A 26,451-nucleotide genomic window follows, 5' to 3' on the forward strand; every position below is an offset into this window, starting at 1 on the left:
GAGTCAGCGTGAGACAGTCAATCAGAATGACTTGCAATGAGAGGGACTGAGTGAGTAACTTAGAATGAGTGAAGCTGAGGGAGTCAGAGTGAGAATGAGTGAGACAGCTTGAGTCAGTGGAACTGAGTCAGAGTAAGTAAAAGTGATTGCAAGTGCAAATGAGAGGAAATGACTAAGATCGAGTGAGAATAAGTGAGAGAATAAGACTGGATGCAAGCGAGTGCGAGCGAACCACTCCACCAAAACCTCCAATTAAGTGAGCCTGTCTCACTCACTAGAAATCAAGCTAAGGATTACACTTCACCACTCTTAATGGTCACCAGCCGCCACTGGGTATCAGGGTGGAATCCATGGAGCTCAGTGAAAACCTCAGTTTGTGTAGGGTATGTATAACTGTTTGTGCTTCTTCCGCATTGCCTAAAAGAATTCACCTTTACCAGCCAACTATCTAGGTAAGCGTATGTGAGAAATTGGGTTGTTGGTTGCCTGGAGTGTGAGCCCTGGTCAAGCAACAGCCACAAATCATTAAAGGGTGAACCACAAAAAGCCACTAAATTAACGTATGCTTAACCCTGGGTAATTGTGTGCAAAAACAGTCAGGCTTAAGTTATAGACAAAGCATTAAGCATTTATGTAGCAATAAAGTGAAACCACAGCACAAGAAAAATCTCAAAACAATAATTTAAAAAAGAGTACATTTTTATAATTTATTTGACATCAGAATGCCAAAAATCCAATCAATAGAACCAGAGTTATGTTTTTTTTTTACATGTTTGTGAAAACTAGCAACTAAAAGATCAAAGAGCCAACCGCGGACACCTAGTTGTGCGAGACCGTGTCAAAGTCGAAATATATGGCCAATCCTAATGAAGTGTGGTTTGGATACAAGTAGATAGGGCCCAGTCAGCGCTTTCCTTCGAACTTAAAGGAAATTCAGAGCAAAACAGTGTCTGAGAAGGATAAGTTACTTACCTGTAATTCTAGCTCGTCCTCCAGGGGAGTCCTCAGAGTCATAAGCAATGACTATTCCTGCCTATTTGCTGGGACCCTTGAGCACGTATCAAATATATATATATATATATCTATATATATATATATATATATATATGGAAAATGTCACTTACCCAGTGTACATCTGTTCGTGGCATGAGTCGCTGCAGATTCACATGCTTTGCACATCCCGCCATCTAGTGTTGGGCTCAGAGTGTTACAAGTTGTTTTTCTTCGAAGAAGTCTTTCGAGTCACGAGATCGAGGGACTCCTCCCCTTTCGGCTCCATTGCGCATGGGCGTCGACTCCATCTTAGATTGTTTTCCCTGCAGAGGGTGAGGTAGGAGTTGTGTATTATAGTAATAGTGCCCATGCAATGGAGTAAACATGTCTGTACATAATGCAGTTTAAAGTGATATATTTACAAATTTACAAATGTTCAAGATCAACTTCGAAACGGCTACAGGCTCCCGGGGAGGCGGGTGGGCGCATGTGAATCTGCAGCGACTCATGCCACGAACAGATGTACACTGGGTAAGTGACATTTTCCGTTCGATGGCATGAGTAGCTGCAGATACACATGCTTTGCATAGACTAGTAAGCAGTTATCTCCCCAAAAGCGGTGGTTCAGCCTGTAGGAGTTGAAGTTGTTTGAAACAAAGTTCGTAGTACTGCTTGGCCTACTGTGGCTTGTTGTGCTGTTAACACATCCACGCAGTAGTGTTTGGTAAACGTATGAGGCGTAGACCAAGTGGGTGCCTTACATATTTCAGTCATTGGAATATTTCCTAGAAAGGCCATGGTAGCACCTTTCTTTCTAGTCGAGTGTGCTTTTGGTGTAATAGGCAGTTCTCTTTTTGCTTTGAGATAACAGGTTTGAATGCATTTAACTATCCATCTAGCAATGCCTTGTTTGGAAATTGGATTTCCTGTATGAGGTTTTTGGAAAGCAACAAATAATTGTTTTGTTTTCCAAATTTGTTTTGTTCTGTCAATGTAGTACATTATCGCTCTTTTGATGTCTAATGTATGTAGTGCTCTCTCAGCTACAGAATCTGGCTGTGGGAAGAACACTGGTAGTTCTACTGTTTGATTCAAGTGGAACGGTGATATGACTTTTGGTAAAAAAAATTGATTTGTCCGTAGAACTACTTTATGCTTGTGTATTTGAATAAATGGTTCTTGTATGGTAAATGCTTGGATTTCACTGACTCTTCTTAGAGATGTGATGGCAATTAGAAATGCAACTTTCCATGTTAAATATTGCATTTCACATGAGTGCATGGGTTCAAAAGGAGGCCCCATGAGTCGCGTTAAGACAATGTTGAGGTTCCATGAAGGAACTGGTGGTGTTCTTGGTGGTATAATTCTTTTTAGGCCTTCCATAAAGGCTTTTATGACTGGTATCCTAAACAGTGAAGTTGAGTGGGTAATTTGCAGGTAAGCTGAAATTGCGGTAAGATGTATCTTAATGGATGAAAAAGCTTGTTTTGACTTTTGCAAATGTAGCAAGTAGCTTACGATATCTTTAGCAGATGCGTGTAAGGGTTTAATTTGAGTATTATGACAATAATAAACAAACCTTTTCCACTTATTTGCATAGCATTGTCTAATGGTTGTTTTTCTAGCTTGTTTTATGACTTCCATACATTCCTGTGTGAGGTCTAAGTGTCCGAATTCTAAGACTTCAGGAGCCAGATTGCTAGATTCAGCGATGCTGGATTGGGGTGTCTGATCTGTTGATTGTGTTGAGTTAACAGATCTGGTCTGTTTGGTAGTTTGATATGAGGCACTACTGAGAGGTCTAGTAGTGTTGTGTACAAAGGTTGTCTTGCCCAAGTTGGTGCTATGAGTATGAGTTTGAGTTTGTTTTGACTCAACTTGTTTACTAGATATGGAAGGAGTGGGAGAGGGGGGAAAGCGTATGCAAATATTCCTGACCAACTCATCCATAACGCATTGCCCAGAGACTGATCTTGTGGGTACCTGGATGCAAAGTTTTGGCATTTTGCGTTTTCTTTTGTTGCAAACAGGTCTATTTGTGGTGTTCCCCAATTTTGGAAGTAAGTGTGTAGTACTTGGGGATGAATCTCCCATTTGTGGATTTGTTGGTGATCCCGAGAGAGATTGTCTGCTAATTGATTCTGAATCCCTGGAATGAACTGTGCTATTAGGCGAATGTGGTTGTGTATCGCCCAATGCCATATTTTCTGTGTCAGGAGACACAACTGTGTTGAGTGTGTTCCTCCCTGTTTGTTTAGGTAATACATTGTTGTCATGTTGTCTGTTTTGACAAGAATGTGTTTCTGGCTTATTATTGGTTGAAATGCTTTTAACGCTAGAAATACTGCCAATAGTTCTAAGTGATTTATGTTAAACTGTTTTTGCCAAGATTCCCATTGCCCCTGAATGCTTTGTTGATTGAGGTGTGCTCCCCACCCTATCATGGAGGCATCTGTAGTTATTACGTATTGAGGCACTGGGTCTTGAAAAGGCCGCCCTTGATTTAAATTTATATTGTTCCACCATTGAAGCGAGGTGTATGTTTGGCGGTCTATCAACACTAGATCTAGAAGTTGACCCTGTGCCTGTGACCATTGTGATGCTAGACACCTTTGTAAGGGCCGCATGTGCAATCTTGCGTTTGGGACAATGGCTATGCATGAGGACATCATGCCTAGTAGTTTCATTACTATTTTGACTTGTATCCTTTGGTTTGGATATATGACCTGTATTACATTGTGAAATGCTTGTACTCTTTGTGGACTTGGCGTGGCAATCGCTCTTGTTGTGTCGATTGTTGCCCCTAAGTATTGCTGTTTTTGACACGGCTGAAGGTGTGACTTTGTGTAGTTGATTGAGAAACCTAGTTTGTGTAGGGTTTCTATGACGTACTTTGTGTGTTGTGAACACTGTTTTAGTGTGTTGGTTTTGATTAACCAATCGTCTAGGTATAGAAACACATGTATTTGCTGCCTTCTGATATGCGCAGCTACTACTGCCAGGCATTTTGTAAAGACTCTTGGCGCAGTAGTTATTCCGAATGGCAACACTTTGAATTGGTAGTGTCCTCTTTGGAATACAAATCTTAGGTACTTTCTGTGTGAAGGATGTATTGGTATATGGAAATATGCATCCTTGAGGTCTAGTGTTGCCATGTAGTCTTGTTGTTTGAGCAGTGGGATTACGTCTTGTAATGTCACCATGAGAAAGTGGTCTGATTTGATGTAGGTATTTAATGTTCTTAGATCTAACACAGGTCTTAGTGTTTTGTCCTTTTTGGGTATGAGAAAGTACAGAGAGTAAACTACTGTTCCTTTCTGTTGGATTGGTACTAATTCTATTACTCCTTTCTGTAGCAATGCTTGGACTTCTAGTCCTAGAAGATCTAAATGTTGTTTTGACATATTGTGTGTTTTTGGTGGGACGTTTGGAGGGAATTTGAGAAATTCTATGCAATAACCATGCTGGATAATTGCCAGTACCCAAGTGTCTGTTGTTATCTCCTCCCAATGTTTGTAAAATTTGCTTAGTCTCCCCCCAGAGGTGTTATGTGTTGGGGATGTGTGACTTGGAAGTCACTGCTTGTTTTGAGGAGTTTTGGGGCTTTGGAACTTCTCTCTATTCTTTTGGAATTGTCCCCCTCTATATTGCCCCCGAAAACTTCCCCGCTGATATTGGCTTTGATAAGTGGGCCTTGATTGTGAGGTTGTGGCTTCTGTAGGTTGGCCTCGAAACCCTCCCCTAAATTGTGTCTTGCAAAATGTGCCTCTGCTCTGTGGGGAGTAGAGTGCGCCCATGGCTTTTGCCGTATCAGTGACTTTTTTGAGTTTCTTAATAGCAGTGTCCACCTCCGGCCCAAACAACTGCTGTTCATTAAAGGGCATATTCAGCACGGCTTGTTGTATTTCCGGCTTGAATCCTGACGTACGCAACCATGCGTGTCTCCTTATCGTTATTGCAGTATTTACTGTCCTTGCAGCCGTATCTGCTGCATCCATTGCTGAGCGTATCTGATTATTGGAGATACGTTGTCCTTCTTCCACCACTTGTAGTGCCCTTTTCTGGAACTCTTTGGGTAAGCGTTCTATGAAATGCTGCATTTCGTCCCAATGAGCTCTATCGTATCTTGCCAGAAGTGCTTGTGAGTTGGCAATGCGCCATTGGTTTGCTGCTTGTGCTGCAACCCTTTTCCCCGCATCGTCGAATTTGCGACTCTCCTTGTCTGGAGGTGGTGCGTCTCCCGAGGTATGAGCGTTTGCTCTCTTGCGAGCTGCCCCAACAACCACAGAGTCTGATGTTAATTGCTGCGTAATATAAACAGGGTCTGTTGGCGGTGGCTTGTACTTCTTCTCCACCCTTGGAGTTATGGCCCTGCCTTTTACAGGATCCTGAAATATTTGTTTGGAGTGTTTTAGCATTCCAGGGAGCATAGGTAAGCTTTGGTATTCGCTAGGAGTGGAGGATAATGTATTAAACAAAAAGTCATCCTCAATTGGTTCTGCATGCAAGGTGACGTTATGAAAAGCAGCTGCCCTTGAGATCACCTGCGTGTAGGATGTACTGTCTTCAGGTGGCGACGGTCTCGCAGGGTAACAGTCTGGGCTGTTATCTGATACCAGAGCATCATAAAGGTCCCATGCGTCTGGATCATCTTGACTCATTGCAGTATGAGTCGGGGATTGCATCAGTGGTGGAGTGGCTACAGGTGATGTGTGCATTGATGGTGGTGGAGATGGTGGCGGAGTTGTTTGTCTTGCCACCTTTGCCTGTGGCTGCTTGTCCTTTTCTTGAAAGGCAAGTCTTCTTTTCATTTTAATTGGGGGAAGAGTGCTTATCTTCCCTGTGTCCTTTTGAATGTGGAGCCTCCTTTGAGTGTAGTCTGGGTCCATTGATTCAAGTTCTTCTCCGAACTTATGTCCTTACATTTGGGAGGACAATCCCTGTTCCTCTGTGTAGGAACCTGCTTCAGTTCTGAGGCTGGATGTTTCAGAATCAAAACCTTTTTGGTCGCCTTTTTGGGCTCTGAGGAAACCTTCTTTATTTTCGGCGTCGTGGTGTCTCGGTGCCGACCCATTTCAGTGCCACTGTCTCTGTGCCGAATCTGCTCGGAGCCGCTGTCTCGGGCCCGAGATTACTGTGTGCCGGTATCTCGACCGGAGTCGGATGACTTCGACACAAGCGTGCCCTTTTTTGGTGCTGATGATCGGTCACCTATTTTTCGGGTTAAGCCATGGCCTGTTGGCGGTGGCGTCCCCTGGGCTTTTGTGGTCTTCTCGTGAGTTTTATATTTCGACGTCTTACTCACGGTTTTCGGCGTTTCTTCAGGATCAAGCTCGTCTGAGTCCGATTCCTGAATGGAGAAGGTTTCTTCTTCCTCCTCGAAACGCCCTTGTCCTGTCGGCGCCGACGCCATCTGCAGTCTTCTCGCGCTTCGGTCTCTTAATGTCTTCCTCGACCGAAACGCTCAACAGGCTTCACAAGTATCTTTCTTGTGCTCTGGAGACAGACACAAGTTACAGACCAGATGCTGATCTGTATAAGGATACTTGTTGTGACATTTTGGGCAGAAACGGAATGGGGTCCGTTCCATCAGCCTTGAAGAGACACGTGGCCGGGCCGACCAGGCCCCGACGGGGGATCGGAAAAAAACCCGAAGGGCCACCAGAGCTCTTCAAAAGTCGGTGTCGATCTGTTGTAACTAACCCGATACCGAACGTAAACAATATAGACGATTTTTCCAAGATTCTAACTAACTTTCCGACCCGAAACAGAGCGAAAAGGAACACGTCCGAACCCGATGGCGGAAAAAAACCAATCTAAGATGGAGTCGACGCCCATGCGCAATGGAGCCGAAAGGGGAGGAGTCCCTCGATCTCGTGACTCGAAAGACTTCTTCGAAGAAAAACAACTTGTAACACTCCGAGCCCAACACTAGATGGCGGGATGTGCAAAGCATGTGTATCTGCAGCTACACATGCCATCGAACATATATATATATATATATATATATATATATATATATCTAAATATAATATACCTACATGTATGCAAGACATCTATACATTTATGCAGCCTATAGCAGAGGCTAAGAATGTCTATTCACGGTATATTTTTCTTCAATAAATTCTTCTCAGACTGACGTATTTCTGTAAAACTGGAGAGGGAATGCATAGGGTGCAAAAATACAACTTTTACCAATTTGAAATTTGAGGAAACATCCAAAGGCATTATTGGCCAATATGCCGCATTAAAAGCATAATAAGGAAATATTGGCACTGTGCCTTTGAGACCTCCAGGACCTCCTGTATCCCAACATGCCCCAGAGATGACTGTTTAGTGACAGTCAGTGACAGTGACAGTTCTTCCTTTACGGTGATTCGAAGAATAAACAAGAGATAAGTATATAGGGCTATATGCAAAATTCATCCGGGGAGGAGGGCAGGTTTCTTAAGACTTTGATGAGGATTCCCCTGGAAGAGAACTAGGATTATAGGTTAAGTAATTTATCCTTCTCTTCCAGGGGATCCTCATCAATAGTCATAAGCACTGAACAAAATATACTGCAAGCCCATCCCACACTCCTGCGGATGAATCAAGGATAAATACCAATATATATTTTTTATCAATGAAATAGATTTCTTAATGAGGCTTGCCCTACTTCAGTATCTGTCTTAGTGCCTGCATCTAGACAGTAATGTCTTGTAAAAGTATGTACCGATCTCCAAGTAGCAGATTTCGGAGATAGAGACACTTTTTAGTGGGCTGCTGTTGCCACCTTGCCCTTTGTAGAGGGCTCTTTCGGCCTGGCAGGCAATTGCTTGTTGGTCAACTGATAAGTGAACATAATGCAAGAAACTATCCTTCTGGGGATGGTTTGTTTAGAAGAGGCGATGCCCATCCACACAGGGCCATAGTTTACAAACAGGTGATAAGACAGTCTGATGTCCTTGGTTTTGTCCAGGTAAAATTTCAGAACTCTTTTGAGATCTAAAGTGTGTAACGGTCTTTCCGATGTTGTTGACGGATTATGAAAGAACGTAGGAAGTAAAACTGTAAAGTTAATGTAGAAATCAGACATTACCTAGGGGAGAAAACTGGTATGAGTCCACATCACAACCATGAAAAACAGCATACAGCCTTTTGGCACAGAGAGACTGAATCTCACTGACTACAAGTCAAAGTAATCGGTACTAGAAAAGCAGCCTTTCAGGTGAGATGCTGCAAGGAAGCCTTATATATAGGTGTAAAGGGTGGACCCATAAGTTTTGAAAGAACCACATTCAATTCCCAAGGAGGAGAGGGGGAAAGTACCAGAGGGAACACTTTCTTTAGAACCTCAAGAAAATCTTTCACTACAGGTTCATTAAAGAATTACATTTGGGAAGGTGATTTTCTATAAGCAGTAATTGCTGACAAGTGTACCTTAATAGAAGAGTACTGTAATCCCAATTTTGCTAGATGAAGGAGGTAGGGCAATATAACCTCGTTGTGTCTCAGAATTGTAAGGTAATCATTCTGACTAGACCACATGTAAAACGTTTTCCTTTTAAAGGAATAAGAACATCTAGTAGGTCATTTTAACTTTTTTAGAATGCTCATGCACTCCTGAGAGAGACCTAGATGTCCATATTGCAGTAACTGAGGAGCTATGCTGTCAAGCTCAGCGAGGGAAAGTTGGGGAGGAGATCCAGTCTGCACTCTAGTCTCCTATGTGGTCTTGCTGACAAACAGAGAAGGTCTGTGTACCATCACTGGCAGGGCCAGTCTGCGGCTATCAGGATCATTCTGGTCCTGGCTCTGTAGAACTTGTTGATGACGGTCGGTGTCAGAGGAATTTGGGTGGGGGGGGAGAGAGAGAACGCATACAGAACATTTCCTGACCAGCTTACCAAGAGGGCATTCTCCTTTGTCTCTGGATGGTAGAACCAAGATGCAAAGTCTGGGCATTTTTTGTTTGCTTCGTCTGCAAACAATTCTATTGGCGGTTGCCGCCAAGCCTGAAAAATATCTTGAGCGATGTTGTCGTTTAGAACCCAGTCTTGAGCCTCTGTGAAGGTGCAGCTTAAAGAGTCTGCTTGGGTGTTCAGTGATCCTGGTAGGTGAACAACCGAAATTGTTAGATCTCTGGCTAGTAGCCATTTCCATATGGCTTGCGTGTCCCATGATAGGGGGTGTGGGCAAGTACCTCCCTGGTTGTTCAGACAATGTATTGCAGTCATGTCTGTTTGAATGACCAGAGAACGCATCTCTATGGATGGATAGAGACTTCAGCGCTAGACGGACTGCCCTGATCTTCAGCATGTTTATGTGATAGAGCTGTTCCTTACCTGAACACAAGCTTTGAACTTGCAGAGACCCCATGTGTGCTCCTCAACCCTGGAGGGAAGCATCCGTGATCAAAGTCTGTGTAGGGAGTTCCTGGTGAAAAAGCACTCCGATCTGCAACTGCTGGCTCTGCATCCACCATCTGAGTGATTGCCTGGTTTCTTGTGTGATGACTACTCTGTTGACCCATAGGTTGGAACATTGAGACCACTAATCTTCCAGTGTTTGTTGTAGCAGTCTCATATGTAGTCTGGCATTGTGTACAACGAAAATGCGGGAAGCCATTGATCCCCATAACAACGCTACTTGTCTGGCAGATGGCCGAGAAGTGTGGAGAAGAGCAAGACATTTTATGTTGACTGAGGACAACCTCTTCTCCAAAGAATACACCTTTGCGAGGTTTGTATCTAGAGTTTCTTCTAAATAGTGCAGCTATTAAGTCGGTATGTTTGTGAATATGTTAAAATTTACTTGCAATCCCAGGCCTCGCAGAATGTCTTAGCAAGTCTGATAGTGTTTTTGCGCTAGCGCCGGGGATGAGCTCTTGATTAGCCAATCGTCCAGATATAGATAGACACATATTTTCTGCTTCCTCAGGTATGCAGATACTACTGCCATGCCCCTCAAGAATATCAGAGGAGCTAATTTGAGCCCAAAATGCAACACTTTGTAGTGGTAGTGCTTGGATACCACACTGAAGCAGAGAAACGTCCGATGTTTCTTGGCGATTGGAATGTGGAAGTATGCATCCTGAAATCCTTGTAGCACATCCAGTCCCCCTGATGTAGCTGTTGGCAGATTTGGTGCAGGGCCAGAATCCTACATTTTTCTTTGCAGATATACTTGTTTGGAATTCTGAAGTCTAGAATTGGTCTGTACTCTTGAGTTGGACTTTTTCCCTGCATCACAAAAGAGCGTTAATATATTCCTCGCCCATGTTGGGGAAGCGGAACCTCTTCGATGGCTTCTTTTTGGAGCAGTGTGTTTACTTCTTTTGGCAACAGGCTCTGTCGCTAAGATGTTATTTTTGGAGGGACAACAGGAGGAGGGAATTTGAACCTCAGAGTAGCCATTTTGAACAATGTTCAATACTCATCTGTCGTTTGTAATTTTTCTCCACTCGTTTAGATGTTTCATAATACTTTCACCCACAGGAGCTGTATACGGGAATGGGGGGAAGAAACAGCTCATTGCTTTGGTTGGGCTTTAGCGGAGGAATTTGATGGGCAATGGGTTCCTCTTTCTCTTGATGGTTTTTGCTGATCGTAGTGTGACCTGGATTGTTGCTGTATATGTTGTAACCAGTGAGGGGTTTGAATCCTCTGCTTGCATGGCCTGCAGTCACAGGGTTTGAGTTTACGTCTGAATTCCTTGCGCTTCTCGTGGCCCCCCTTATTTTAACGTATCTAGTTCCTTCTTCATTTTTATCATCTCATCATTAAAAGTATGTGTTCCACAGAGAGATGTGCCCTTAAAGGGAAGAGTTAGCATTCTCTGCTGTGTCTCTGGCTTGAGATCCAAGATGAACGCCTTGCGCAAATTCTGTGAGTGTATCCATGTGCAGCAAGGTCTGAAGTATCAACAGTCGCAATGATAACCTGGTTTGCAACCAGACCGCCCTCTTTAAGAATCTCTTGAACATCTTGTCTGTCCTCCTTGGGTAGTTTTTCAGTGAATCTAGGCAGAGTCCCAAAGAGCTCTGTCATAGTGCCCCAATAAAGCCAGGGAGCTGGCCAGAGCAGGATGCTAAAGTGTTGCACATTTTCTTGCCTAGGGAATCAGTGTGTTTACTGCCCTTTTCTGGAGAAACAGTGGAAGAGGATGCTATTGCATCAGTTTTTCTTGCTGCTAAAACAAACACAGAATTCAGAGGAGGATCAGCTCATAGGAAAAGTGGATCCTGCTGAGGGGCCCTGTATTTTTTAAGGATACGCAAAGGTAGGCAATGTCAATGTTCAATTTCGCTGCTCCGCTTACAAGGACATCATTAAAAGTAATGAGGTCATCCACCAGAGAAACCCTCACTGGTAGTGAATCAAACAGTGTGGGCGAATAATCGGTTACTGGTGAATGAGATGTGGGCCAGGAAGGAGTCCTATGTCTTCTGCTGGATCTGGACAGGTGTGAATGTCTAGATCTGGTTGGAGTTGATCTATGAGGAGACCTAGACCACTCTATGACCACACTATGTGCCTTCACAATGTCCTGACATCTGTTACCACTGTAAATAAAAATTCAAAGAGGATCCTTAAAGACAGGGAAAAGAGCAGACTTCATAGAGCGGAAAGGTAAGACCTTCAAGTGGCCTTGGGGGCCGGGGGTCTAAAACCTCCTTGAAAGAGCCCTCCTCTCATCAGCACAGAGGGAGAACAGATAAATCATATCAAAAGTGTCATTCTCCACCACCGCTGACTAGTAAAAGGTCAGCATCGAGAGAAATAATGGTACCTTCCCCTTCAGCATCGTCATTGAGGGCTCCGGTGCCACCTTCATTGACGTCAAAGAGGCCAATGGCGGAACAATCACACTTTGGTCAAATTTGCGGTGAAGATTTCTAGTTTCGGACTTAGTCGCCGAAATGGAAGTCAAAAATCTTCCACTGGACGCAGCAGAGCGCTGTAGCCGAAGACTGTTCCATGAGGTCGAAGACTTTGCTGCTGTAGATGACAACGTAGCTGAAGAAGCCACAAAGTTAATCTAACTGATGGTTCACCTCATACAGATAGGCGATCAGGTTGGTCTCAGTATCCTGCTGGTTCTCAGAGCACCTTTGGAGCAAAATTTGTCTAAGTACTCAGTTCAGTTTTTTTGGACATCTGGGCATCTTTTACAAAACAACTAAGGGTCCAGGAATGGTGGGACACCTCCTCGGGGCTCAGGACTCAGTCAGGCTGGGACCTGGTGCCGGATGAAGATAGTGGGAGCTTTTGCGTTTTCGTCTTCAGGTGAAGAGGTCTATGCCTGGGGTTCCCCACGTTTGGAAGTATTGTTTAATCACTTGTGGATGAATCTCCCATTTGTATAATTGTTGCTGCATCCTGCTTAAGAGGTCCGCTAATTGGTTGTGTATCCCAGGGATATCCTCTGCTAGTAGTTGAACGTGATTGTGAATTGCCCATTTCCAAATTGTCCGAGCGAGAAGGGACAATTGAGATGTGTGTCCCCCCCTGTTTTTGCAGGTAATACATTGTGGTCATGTTGTCTGCCCTTATCAACACAGTTTTGTGTGTGTGATCTGTGGTTGGAAAGCTTTGAGTGCAATGAACACTGCTAGCAATTCCAAATGGTTTATGTGATAGGTTTGTTGAACTGAGTCTCATTCCTTTTGTATGGTAAGGTTGTTGAGATGTGCTCCCCAACCTATCATTAATTCACTGGTTGTGATTATGGCCTATGGCATAGGGTCCTGAAATGACCACCCTTTTAATAAGTTGGTGTGATTCCATCATTGTAGAGAGTTGCTAGTTTGGCAGTCCAACAACACTAGATCGTGTTGTTGACCCTGTTCCTAAGACCATTTTTGTGAGAGACACTGTTTTAGGGGTCTCATGCTTAGACGTGCATTGGATACTATTGCTCTGCATGATGCCACCATTCCCAAAGGTTTCATGATAAACCTTATGGTGTAAGTGTGTTTGTATTGTAGTTGAGATATGAGATTGTGGAAAGCTTGAATTCTCAGTGCGTTTGGGTGCGCTAATGCTGATTGAGTGTTCAGAATTGCTCTCAGTTACGGCTGTAGTTGTGCTGGTTGCAGATGAGATTTTTTTTAATTGATTGTGAATCCTTGGTTGTGTAGGAAGTCCAATGTGTACTGTGCATGCTGTTCAAAGGTTTGAATGGTTCTGGCTTTTATGAGCCAGTCATCCAGATAGGGAAAGACATGTATATGTTGCCTTCTGAGGTATGCTGCAACCACTGCAAGACATTTGGTAAATAGTACTTTGAACTGGTAGTGCTTGCCTGCTATCACAATTCTTAGAAATGTGTGATGTGCTGGATGTATGGGAATGTCGGAGTAGGCATCTTTTAGATCTAATGCTGTCATGTAGTCTTGGTTTTGTAGCAGAGGAATGATGTCCTGTAGAGTGACCATGTGGAAGTGCTCTGACAGAATGTACTGATTGAGGGGTCAGAGATCCAGGATTGGCCTGAGTGTACCATCCTTCTTTAGTATGAGGAAGTGTAGGGAATATAATTCTGACCCTTGTTGGGATATAGGAACAATCTCTATTGCACCTTTGAGTAGAAATGATTGTACCTCTTGTTTTAATACATTTAGGTGTTCCAAAGAAAGTTTGTTCGAGCGAGGGGGAATGTTTGGTGGAGTAGAGATGCGTTCTAGGCAAAAACCAAGGTGGATAATAGATAGCACCCACTGATCTGTTGTAATGTTGTGCCATTGTTGGTAGAAATGTTCCAGTCTTCCTCCCACTGGAGATGTATGCGGTCTGGGGATGTGCAAGAAGTCACTGTTTGGTTGAGGTGAAGGAACCTCTTCTGGTGGTGGATTTACCTCTACCGCTAAAGTTATTTCCTTTGTAAGAACCTCTGTTGTAAAATGTGGCCCTTGTTTCTGTTGGGATGTGGACGGGTCTGAGGTTGATGGTTTAAAACCATCTCTGAAATGGAGCCTACGAAAAGTTCCCCGAGTAGGGGTAGTGTAAAGGGCACCCATAGCCCTAGATGTATCAGAGTCTTTCTTCAGCTTTTCTATGGTGGTATGTACTTCTGGGCCAAATAAGTGTTGCTTATCAAAAGGCACAATCAGTACTGCCTGTTGTATTTCAGGTTTGAACCCTGAAGTTCTTACCCATGCGTGCTTTCTAATAATCACACTGGTGTTGATACCCCCTGCTGCTGCGTCTGCTGCATCTAAGGCAGATCTAATTTGATTATTAGAAATAGCCTGCCCCTCTGTCAGTATCTGCTGTGCCCTTTTCTGGTGGAAGGTAATGTAAGAACTCCTCCATCTCATCCCAATGAGCTCTATCGTATCTTGCTAACAGAGCTTGAGAATTTGCTATTCTCCAGTGATTAGCAGTTTGAGTTGCTACTATTTTCCCAGATGCATAAAATTTACGACTCTCCTTGTCAGGGGGAGGAGCATTCTGTAGATTGGCTTTTTGCCCTTTTCTTTGCTGTACTGACAATCAGAGTCAGGTGGTAATTGTTGTGTAATAAAATGTGGATCTGAAGGTGCATGTTTGTACTTTTTGTCTACCCTTGGTGTGATATTTCGACTTCACTGGCACTTTAAAAAGGTCTGCATGTTTAAGCATGCCTAGGAACATAGGTAGACATCGATGCTCCTTGTGAGTGGATGCAATTGTGTTGAATAAGAAGTAATCTCAATGGGATCTGTATGCAACTGCCTGTTGTTATTTGCAGCTACCATAGCTATCACCTGATTGTAGGCAGTGGTGTCTTCAGGTGGAGATTGCCTAGCCGGGTATAAATCAGGATCAATGGAAGGTACGGGATTTGAATCATATAAGTCCCATGGATCTATATTGTGATGAGTATCACTTAAATCATCCTCATGTGTAGAGATAGGGGAGGACTGTGGAGAAAATTGTGTAAGTGAAGGTGGTGGTGGTGAAGTAGGAAGCAAAGGAGAATGTGGTGGTGAAGGCTGTTGAAGTGCCTTTGGTTTCTCCTTATGCTTAAATATCTTAGCAGGTGGAGGCCCAGCTTCTAGAGTCTCTTGAAAAGTTGACTTTCTCTTTGTTGTAGGAGGAGAAGCAATAATTCTTCCTGTGTCCTTGTGTATATGGATTTTGCTCTGTTTAGCATCCATTACTTCTAATATGGGCCTTATTTCAGAAGACTCCACGGTAATTGGAGCATATTTTCCACCCACAGGTTTCAGCTACGAAAGTTTGGAGACCGAATGTTTTAGTCGGGCCGAAAATGTTGGCTCCAAAATGGATGGCAGTTTTTCCGGCTCCGAGGGGGAAGTCTCTGCTTTTTGGCTCGATCCCGAAACAGGTGTGGCATGCTGTTTGTTTGGTGCCGAATACACTTTGGGCTTCAGTTTTGGTGCTAAACACAATGGTTGGTCATCTGCCTGTGTTTTTTGGCTCCGACCATTGCTGGCAAGCAGTGGTGGACCCAAGACCACTGCTGAAGTCTTTTTGGTTGTCTTTGGGTGATGGGAAGGGGCTGATGTACTCACGTACTGCACCGCTGGAATAGATTGGCTGTCACCATCAGAATCTCAACCCGAATCGGATTCTGCGATGGAAACCGCAGCCTGATGAGTCATGTCTTCCTGAGCGTGTTCTTCTCCGAAGATGTTGGGTGTTTGTTCCGACGACTTGGACGCCATCTCCAGCCGATGTGCTCTTCGATAACTAAGTTTTCTTTGAACGGAAGGATCGATCCACTTCACAGTTTTTTTCTCTGTGATTCGGAGAAAGACAGAGATTGCACACAGAGTGCTGATCGGTGTATGGAAACTTGTCGTGACACTGAGGGCAAAAGCGAATTGGAGTCCGTTCCATCAGCCTGATATCATTCGAAAACCACAAGTCGAAGTAGGCCCAAGAAGGGTGCGGTCACCCGAAAAGGGCATTTAATCAACCCGGACGATTACTATCAGATCGAATATAAGTTCAAAAATGCGATCGAGAACTATTCCAATGTTTATAGAAAGAAGAGAGAAGTTCAGATAGTCCTGAACCAAGATCTACCGAAGCGAGAGGAAGCACGTTTGAACCAGATGGCAGAAGGAAAATAATCTAACAAATGACTCAATGCCCATGTGCACTGTCACCGAGAGGAGGAATCACTCAATCATGTGACTCGAAAAAGCTTCTTCGAAGAACAACTTGTAACACTCAGAGCCCAACACTAGATGGCTGACTTATGCACAGCATGTGTATCTGCAGCTACACATGCCATCGAACATACATACATATTTTTCATCAACCCTGTGTGTGATAATGCGGGCTCACGCAGGATCTTTAAAAATATCATCTGCATGTCTTAACATACCCTTAAGCATAGGGAGGTACTGTGTTAATTGTGTTGACCTATGTGAAGTGGAAAGGGTCTCAAAAATAAAATTGTCCTCTATGGGTTCTTTACGTAATGGCACCTGGTGGTATGTTGTCGCTCTGCTAATAAGCTCCTGAAACGAGGTGGTGTCATCAGAAGGAGATGGTCTAGCAGGGTCGAAGTCAGGATCATTATCAACTTGGTGCTCAACGTCATAGCCTAACCAAAAAAATCAGGGGGACTGTGGTACATCAAATTTGTCATTGCCTGTCCATTGCTCCCAGTGTAGGAAAGTGGGGGCCCCTGAGGAATAATGTCTAGTGGATCACCCTAAGACTGGGAAGGCGAGGGTGAAGATGGTGAAGGCGGTGGTGGGGGTAGACAAGAGGGTGTAGGTGAATGCAAAGGGCTGGTGGCCGTGTCAGTCTTTCTTCTTGGTAGGTACCGGTATATAAACAGCATCTCCAAAAGATAGTTGGCGCTTGGATAATTTGCCTTTGACGGGCATTGAGCTTCTCACCCTTTTTTTGGAGAACTGATTTAATCGGAGTAGTTAAGTTAGCTTTCGGTGGTGTCTTGGAAAAAAATCTGAGCCAAGGTTGTTTTTTGTTTCATTGACAAGGGCACTCGCAAGGCTCCAGTCCTCTTTGGTGAGTAGGCTGCATGCAGAAGGCACAGCAGCCCCCAGCGAGTTCAGGCTCTTGCTGAAGGGTCAGTCCCAAAGGTAGAACTTTCTGTGGGACCAGGCACTGAAGTGGTCGGCTTCGGCTTATGTTTTGGTGCTGGGCTCGAAGGCAGGGCATCCAAATCTGATTCTTGGTGCCAAACATGGTGGCCCAGAAGCCTTATGTTTGGAAGGAGACTAATGTTTTTAAGCAGCAGGACAGGGATATCGGTACTTGCAGTATGCTGACCCGTTGGAAGATCATGCATTTCTAGGTCGATCTCAAGTTCAGAGTCAGAGCCCTCGATGGAAAAGGGCTCTTCCTCAGCCGCAGAGGCTTTATGTAGTTCCTTCTCGTCGTCTTCTGATGTACAAAGATGTCGGTTGTCTCATTGACCTCTTTTTGTGCATCTTTCTGCAATGTGCCCTTAGGCCTTGTATGGTAGTTTTGGACCGAAACGATTGACAGGCACCGCAGTCCTCTTCTCTGTGGTCTGGGGACAAACAAAGTTTGCAGACCTGGCAAAGGTCGGTCCACGGGTACTTAGTATGGCACCTCGGGCAGAAATGGAAAGGCATCTGTTCCATCAGCAGACCATTCAATACTGAAAGAGATAGAAAGAAGGGCCCAAGAGCATGAGGCCCAAAGGGCCTTTGTTCGAGTGAGTCGATTTAACGGGCAAATGTTTTCTAATCTCAAAACGCAAAGGTGGGGGCACATTCTAAAACAATACTGGTGGTGTAGTGGTGATTACTGAATGGAAAGAGCTCTGTGATACATGACTGGGCCTCACAGTGGAAGAAAATATTACAACAATGGAGAAGATGCTCATGCACATTAACACCAAGACGAGGAGTCACTCTACCTGATGTCTCAAAAGACCTCTTCAAAGAAAAACAACTTTCACACTTCCGGACCCAACACCAGATTGCAGGAGTATGCACAACATGTGTATTCATTGCCACACATACCATCAAACCCATACTTACCCTGGAGGTGAGGGCTCTAGTGTTGCACTGGTAAATCCCTGGTCGCACCTGCGCTTTGTAATGTGATTGGGGTTATTCCCCATTGTAGGAGGCTGGACTAGCTTGTAGTGAGTACCAAGGGGTACTTACACCTTGCACCAGGCCCAGGTATCCCTTATTAGTGTATAGGAGTGTCTAGCAGCTTAGGCTGATAGAAAATGGTAGCTTAGCAGAGCAGCTTAGGCTGAACTAGGAGACGAGTGAAGCTCCTACAGTACCACTAGTGTCACTTGCACAATATCATAAGAAAACACAATACACAGATATACTAAAAATAAAGGTACTTTATTTTTATGACAATATGCCAAAGTATCTCAGTGAGTACCCTCAGTATGAGGATAGCAAATATACACAAGATATATGTACACAATACCAAAATATGCAGTAATAGCAATAGAAAACAGTGCAAACAATGTGTAGTCACAATAGGATGCAATGGGGGCACATAGGGATAGGGGCAACACAAACCATATACTCTAGAAGTGGAATGCGAACCACGAATGGACCCCAAACCTATGTGACCTTGTAGAGGGTCGCTGGGACTGTAAGGAAACAGTGAGGGTTAGAAAAATAGCCCACCCTGTAAAGAAATGGCTTCCTGTTGCAGTTACCCCCCACTTTTTGCTTGATACTGATGCAGACTTGACTGAAGTGTGCTGGGACCCTGCTAACCAGGCCCCAGCACCAGTGTTCTTTCACCTAAAATGTACCATTGTTTCCACAATTGGCACACCCTGGCATCCAGGTAAGTCCCTTGTAACTGGTACCCCTGGTACCAAGGGCCCTGATGCCAGGAAAGGTTTCTAAGGGCTGCAGCATATCTTATGCCACCCTGGGGACCCCTCACTCAGCACAGACACACTGCTTACCAGTTTGTGTGTGCTGGTGAGAACAAAACGAGTAAGTCGACATGGCACTCCCCTCAGGGTGCCATGCCAACCTCACACTGCCTATGCAGTATAGTTAAGTCACCCCTCTAGTAGGCCTTACAGCCCTAAGGCAGGGTGCACTATACCATAGGTGAGGGCACCAGTGCATGAGTACTGCGCCCCTACAGTGTCTAAGCCAAACCTTAGACATTGTAAGTGCAGGGTAGCCATAAGATTATATGGTCTGGGAGTCTGTCAAACACGGACTCCACAGCACCATAATGGCTACACTGAAAACTGGGAAGTTTGGTATCAAACTTCTCAGCACAATAAATGCACACTGATGCCAGTGTACACTTTATTGTGAAATACACCCCAGAGGGCACCTTAGAGGTGCCCCCTGAAACCTTAACCGACTATCTGTGTAGGCTGACTGGTTCCAGCAGCCTGCCACAACCGAGACATGTTGCTGGCCCCATGGGGAGAGTGCCTTTGTCACTCTGAGGCCAGTAACAAAGCCTGCACTGGGTGGAGATGCTAACACCTCCCCCAGGCAGGAGCTGTAACACCTGGCGGTGAGCCTCAAAGGCTTACCCCCTTTGTTCCAGCACCACAGGGCACTCCAGCTAGTGGAGTTGCCCGCCCCCTCCGGTCACGGACCCACTTTTGGCGGCAAGGCCAGAGGAGATAATGAGAATAACAAGGAGGAGTCACTGGCCAGTCAGGACAGCCCCTAAGGTGTCCTGAGCTGAAGTGACTCTAACTTTTAGAAATCCTCCATCTTGCAGATGGAGGATTCCCCAATAGGATTAGGGATGTGACCCCCTCCCCTTGGGAGGAGGCACAAAGAGGGTGTACCCACCCTCAGGGCTAGTAGCCATTGGCTACTAACCCCCCAGACCTAAACACGCCCTTAAATTTAGTATTTAAGGGCTCCCCTGAACCTAAGAATTTAGATTCCTGAAACTACAAGAAGAAGACGACTGCTGAGCTGAAAAACCCCTGCAGAGGAAGAACAGAAGACACCAACTGCTTTGGCCCCAGTCCTACCGGCCTGTCTCCTGCCTTCCAAAGAAACCTGCTCCAGCGACGCTTTCCAAAGGACCAGCGACCTCTGAATCCTCAGAGGACTGCCCTGCTTCAAGAAAGACAAGGAACTCCAGAGGACAGCGGCCCTGCTCCAAAAGACTGCAACTTTGTTTCAAAAGAGCAGATTTAAAGACCCCTGCAACTCCCCGCAAGAAGCGTGAGACTTGCAACACTGCACCCGGCGACCCCGACTCGACTGGTGGAGAACCAACACCTCAGGGAGGACCCTCCGGCGACTCTGAGACCGTGAGTAACCAAAGTTGTCCCCCCTGAGCCCCCACAGCGACGCATGCAGAGGGAATCCCGAGGCTCCCCCTGACCGCGACTGCCTGAACCCAAAGTCCCGACGGCTGGAAAAGACCCTGCACCCGCAGCCCCCAGCACCTGAAGGAACGGAACTTCTGTGCAGGAGTGACCCCCAGGAGGCCCTCTCCCTTGCCCAGGTGGTGGCTACCCCGAGGAGCCCCCCCCCTTGCCTGCCTGCACCGCTGAAGAGACCCCTTGGTCTCCCATTGAAACCTACAGAGAACCCGACGCTTGTTCACACACTGCACCCGGCCGCCCCCGCGCTGCTGAGGGTGTACTTTTTGTGCTAACTTGTGTCCCCCCCGGTGCCCTACAAAACCCCCCTGGTCTGCCCTCCGAAGACGCGGGTACTTACCTGCTGGCAAACCGGAACCGGGGCACCCCCTTCTCTCCATTGAAGCCTATGTGTTTTGGGCACCTCTTTGACCTCTGCACCTGACCGGCCATGAGCTGCTGGTGTGGTAACTTTGGGGTTGCTCTGAACCCCCAACGGTGGGCTACCTTGGACCCAAACCTGAAACTTGTAAGTGATTTACTTACCTGATAAAACTAACAATAACTTACCTCCCCCAGAAACTGTGAAAATTGCACTAAGTGTCCACTTTTAAAACAGCTATTTGTATTTAAGTGAAAAGTATATATGCTACTGTAATTATTCAAAGTTCCAAAAGTACTTACCTGCAATACCTTTCAAATGAGATATTACATGTAGAATTTGAACCTGTGGTTCTTAAACTAAACTAAGAAAATATATTTTTCCTTAACAAAACCTATTGGCTGGATTTGTCTCCGAGTGTGTGTTCCTCATTTATTGCCTGTGTGTATGTACAACAAATGCTTAACACTACTCCTTTGATAAGCCTACTGCTCGACCACACTACCACAAAATAGAGCATTAGTATTATCTCTTTTTGCCACTATCTTACCTCTAAGGGGAACCCTTGGACTCTGTGCATACTATTCCTTACTTTGAAATAGTGCATACAGAGCCAACTTCCTACATGAGACCCTGAAAAGTGAGTGCAAAGTGCACTGAAGTTCCCCAAAGAGCACAGAAGTCGTGGTAGGGGAATTCTGCAGGAAAGACCAACACCAGCAATGCAACAACGATGGATTTCCAGACGAGAGTACCTGTGGAACAAGGGGACCAAGTCCAAAAGTCATGATCAAGTCGAGAGTGGGCAGATGCCCAGGAAATGCCAGCTGTGGGTGCAAAGAAGCTGCCACCGGATGGTAGAAGCTGAAGATTCTGCAAGAACGACAAGGGCTAGAAACTTCCCCTTTGGAGGATGGATGTCCCACGTCGTGAAGAGTCGTGCAGAAGTGTTTTCCTGCAGAAAGACCGCAAACAAGCCTTGCTAGCTGCAAAGCTCGCGGTTAGGGTTTTTGGATACTGCTGTGGCCCAGGAGGGACCTGGATGTCACCAATTGCGTGAGGGGACAGAGGGGGCGTCCAGCAAGACAAGGAGCCCTCTTAGAAGCAGGCAGCACCCGCAGAAGTGCCGGAACAGGCACTACGAAGTGGAGTGAAACGGTGCTCACCCGAAGTTGCACAAGAGAGTCCCACGCCGCCGGAGGACAACTCAGGAGGTCGTGCAATGCAGGTTAGAGTGCTGTGGACCCAGGCTTGGCTGTGCACAAAGGAAATCCTGGAAAAGTGCACAGGAGCCGGAGTAGCTGCAAAACATGCGGTTCCCAGCAATGCAGTCTGGCGTGGGGAGGCAAGGACTTACCTCCACCAAACTTGGACTGAAGAGTCACTGGACTGTGGGAGTCACTTGGACAGAGTTGCTGAGTTCAAGGGACCTCGCTCGTCGTGCTGAGAGGAGACCCAGAGGACCGGTGATGCAGTTCTTTGGTGCCTGCGGTAGCAGGGGGAAGATTCCGTCGACCCACAGGAGATTTCTTCGGAGCTTCTAGTGCAGAGAGGAGGCAGACTACCCCCACAGCATGCACCACCAGGAAAACAGTCGAGAAGGCGGCTGGATCAGCGTTACAGTGTCGCAGTAGTCGTCTTTGCTACTTTGTTGCAGTTTTGCAGGCTTCCAGCGCGGTCAGCAGTCGATTCCTTGGCAGAAGGTGAAGAAAGAGATGCAGAGGAACTCTGATGAGCTCTTGCATTCGTTATCTAAGGAATTCCCCAAAGCAGAGACCCTAAATAGCCAGAAAAGAGGGTTTGGCTACTTAGGAGAGAGGATAGGCTAGCAACACCTGAAGGAGCCTATCAGAAGGAGTCTCTGACGTCACCTGCTGGCCCTGGCCACTCAGAGCAGTCCAGTGTGCCAGCAGCACCTCTGTTTCCAAGATGGCAGAGGTCTGGAGCACACTGGAGGAGCTCTGGACACCTCCCAGGGGAGGTGCAGGTCAGGGGAGTGGTCACTCCCCGTTCCTTTGTCCAGTTTCGCGCTAGAGCAGGGCTGAGGGGTCCCTGAACCGGTGTAGACTGGCTGTTGCAGAAATGGGCACCATTTGTGCCCATGAAAGCATTTCCAGAGGCTGGGGGAGGCTACTCCTCCCCTGCCTTAACACCTTTTTCCAAAGGGAGAGGGTGTAACACCCTCTCTCTGAGGAAGTCCTTTGTTCTGCCTTCCTGGGCCAAGCCTGGCTGGACCCCAGGAGGGCAGAAACCTGTCTGAGGGGTTGGCAGCAGCAGCAGCAGCTGCAGTGAAAACCCCTGAAAAGGCAGTTTGGCGGTACCCGGGTCTGTGCTAGAGACCCGGGGAATCATGGGATTGTCTCCCCAATACCAGGATGACATTGGTGGGGCAATTCCATGATCTTAGACATGTTACATGGCCATATTCGGAGTTACCATTGTGAAGCTACACATAGGTAGTGACCTATGTGTAGTGCACGTGTGTAATGGTGTCCCCGCACTCACAAAGTCCGGGGAATTTGCCCTGAACAATGTGGGAGCCCCTTGGCTAGTGCCAGGGTGCCCACACACTAAGTAACTTAGCACCCAACCTTTACCAGGTAAAGGTTAGACATATAGGGGACTTATAAGTTACTTAAGTGCAGTGGTAAATGGCTGTGAAATAACGTGGACGTTATTTCACTCAGGCTGCAGTGGCAGGCCTGTGTAAGAATTGTCATAGCTCCCTATGGGTGGCAAAAGAAATGCTGCAGCCCATAGGGATCTCCTGGAACCCCAATACCCTGGGTACCTCAGTACCATATACTAGGGAATTATAAAGGTGTTCCAGTAAGCCAATGTGAATTGGTGAAATTGGTCACTAGCCTGTTAGTGACAATTTGTACAGAGAGAGCAAAACCACTGAGGTTCTGGTTAGCAGAGCCTCAGTGAGACAGTTAGGCATCACACAGGGAACACATACCTATAGGTCACAAACTTAGGAGCACTGGGGTCCTGGCTAGCAGGGTCCCAGTGACACATGATAAACATACTGAAAACATAGGGTTTTCACTATGAGCACTGGGTCCTGGCTGGCAGGATCCCAGTGAGAAGGTAAAAACACCCTGACATACACTCACAAACAGGCCAAAAGTGGGGGTAACAAGGCTAGAAAGAGGCTACTTTCTCACACCCATTCACTGGTGGCTGCATCCAGGAATGCTCTAAAGTTGGCCTCAAGAGTCCATTCTAACGCTTAGAATATAGTCAAAAGTGTCTTGGTGCCTCAGCGCTCTAAGCAGTGAGTCCTCCGGGGCCTGGTAGGCACAACCATTCTTAACTGATCCAGCAGCAAGAAAGCATGCAACTTCTCAGCAGGCATCCTGTCCACAGGCACTGGTGAGTAGTCTGCAAGGAGAAGGCACAGCAGCACCCGGAGGCTCTTTCTTGAGCTTCCGCAGTCGACTCCAGTAGTGATTGAAGATGCTCCAGTGTACCTCCTGCATGGTAAGCTCTGTGCTCCCTAATGGAGGGCTGACAGCTTGGATTCTGATGCTCCCAATCTGGATCCCAGTGATGTGGTGCTGCACCCACAGCATCCTCCTCAGTTTATGGGGGCAGTGTGGGTACAATTCTTGATGCATCTGTCTACGGGTCACATTAATTCACAGTTCTTGGGCAGCAATCCAATACTCTTGGCACTCTTAATACCAGTAGCCCCTTCTGACATATGGGGCTGTCGTAACACTACCAAGACTACATGAGTGCTTGACTCAGATGCTGAAGAGTTCAAAAGGACCTCTTTGTTATTAGAGGTCCTATTATGTCCTCGAAATACATGTTTTGTCCTTCTGTATAGAAGAAACAGTTCAATCTAAAATCAAAAATTGCTGTTATGAATATTAGACCCAGACAGGAAATGAAAGGCCTCAGCATTGTATATACATATGTTGGCAAGCCTGCATGTATCAGTACACTTTAAGTCATCTACCAAAGTAGATAAATAAGAAGAGTGATTGATATATAAGATGTAATGAAGTGTACAAATGTAAACGGTGTATTAACATTAAGGTTCTCTGTTTTTAAAGATGTTTACAGATAAATACCGACAGAAAACCATTTGTTTTCTTGTCTGCATTTATGTAGATTAAAAACAGAGATTGGGTTACTTTTTGAGTGATTCTAAATACTTTCTGCCATGACTGCCAGGCCAATAGCTGTGTGGAGTGATAAGGTAAGGGTGTTAAAAACGAAAGGAATTTGAGTAAAGAGGCTTAGGCAGCAGTAGACATGCACAAGGTTGATACATATGTTCATATAAGGTCATTGATTTATCTTCTGCAGGTGTCCATAATATTGAAACCTGAGTGCATTTGTACCGGTTAAATAAACATGGAAAATATACTAGCTTAAGCTTCATTTTTTTCACAAAACCCAACATAAATGGTGACAAATACAGACAAAATTAGCAAAACAAATTCAGATACTGACGAAAATGTAAAAAAGCAACAAAAAAAAGCATAAAAGCGGGAGCCCTAATTAAAATGTAGTACAGCCTGCAAATGGGGTGCTGATAAATGAGATGTGGTTGTCAACTACGGGTGCAACAGTACCCTAACACGTGTAATCCAGTCATTACAGCTGAATACTGAAGGTGACAGAGAGCATTTTGGAGCTTTTCGAAATTTCAAATAAAGTGATGGTAAAATTGAACTGGGTCTTGCCACAATACTTTGGTGCCCATTGAGGCTCTTAATGGAGAGATGATTTGTCCGATCCTTGTAGTTCCTTGGGTCAAAATGGTATAGAAAACATGTCAGGTAAAGATACTGGTGGCACGCAATGAATGCTGGGATGTTAAAGTGTACTGTGTAAGAAGGAGTAAAGATTAGGGTGAATATGTGTGCCTCTACACCCACCAGAGCGTTAGACTACCCAGCAGCTGGAGGTTAATATAGTGGCACAAGAAGTGTTGACTATATAGATGTACTAAACCTAGTATGATTGCAATTTTTCTATTTTTGTTAGCTTCGTTCCTGGAGGGAAGGAAAGGGGTGATGTGGTGTACTGACTTGGTAGATTTAATTGTGATGCTAGCAGAATGTAATAAATGTCAAGAAATGGCAACGATTTGAGGCTGGTCAGATACCACCTGATAAGGTGGTAACACAAAGTATTCTGTGTTCATCTGAATAAAATACACATTGCAGATGCATCTCTGAGGTATCATTCTTGTTGCATCCTTTTGCTTATTGTGTGCAAAGCATGAGCGAGAGATCATCTTCCTTGCGTCCATCCAGATGTTGAAAAACCCAGACAGAATAGTTTGGATTGGTGTCATAAGAGTAAACAGACTAACCTTGTGGGTAGCCGCTCCACGGCATTAGGAATCCCACTTAGGATCAAGCATTGAGAACTGGGATAAAGTAGTCAAGGGTATGAGAGCCTTTGACGGTTGATAAAAGGACTCCGTTTACGCTATCGCATATAAACACGGGAACAGACATACACATTTGCGACCTAAATACATTTTCTAAAGTACTCTAACTTAGACTGAGAGTGCACTTTTACATCTGCTACTTATAAGGAGAATTTGTATACTGTTTTCTTATACAATGCTAAACATCTGTCTACGGGAAAGAACCAATAAGGCTCCCACTGTATCTTTCTCCATGTAGCAGTCTCTCCATCCAGACACTCTGTCAATATGATCTATCTTAAAGTTAGCATGCCCACGTCAACGATTCCTCTGTATGTGTGGAGTATCTCTACAACTGCTTTTAAATAAACACATCATAAGGTGATTACCAGCTCCCTGG

At 45.4% G+C, this 26,451-nt stretch overlaps 1 protein-coding gene across 1 annotated transcript in view; it reads right to left on the bottom strand.

Moving 5' to 3' along the window:
• The window catches only part of LPCAT4 (lysophosphatidylcholine acyltransferase 4), a 536,940-nt gene that overhangs the window by 252,328 nt on the left and 258,161 nt on the right, over positions 1-26,451 (bottom strand). The window lies entirely within an intron of this gene.

The sequence above is a fragment of the Pleurodeles waltl genome, chromosome 6 (genome assembly GCF_031143425.1).
Source record: "Pleurodeles waltl isolate 20211129_DDA chromosome 6, aPleWal1.hap1.20221129, whole genome shotgun sequence".
In the NCBI taxonomy this organism is placed as follows: Eukaryota; Metazoa; Chordata; class Amphibia; order Caudata; family Salamandridae; genus Pleurodeles; species Pleurodeles waltl.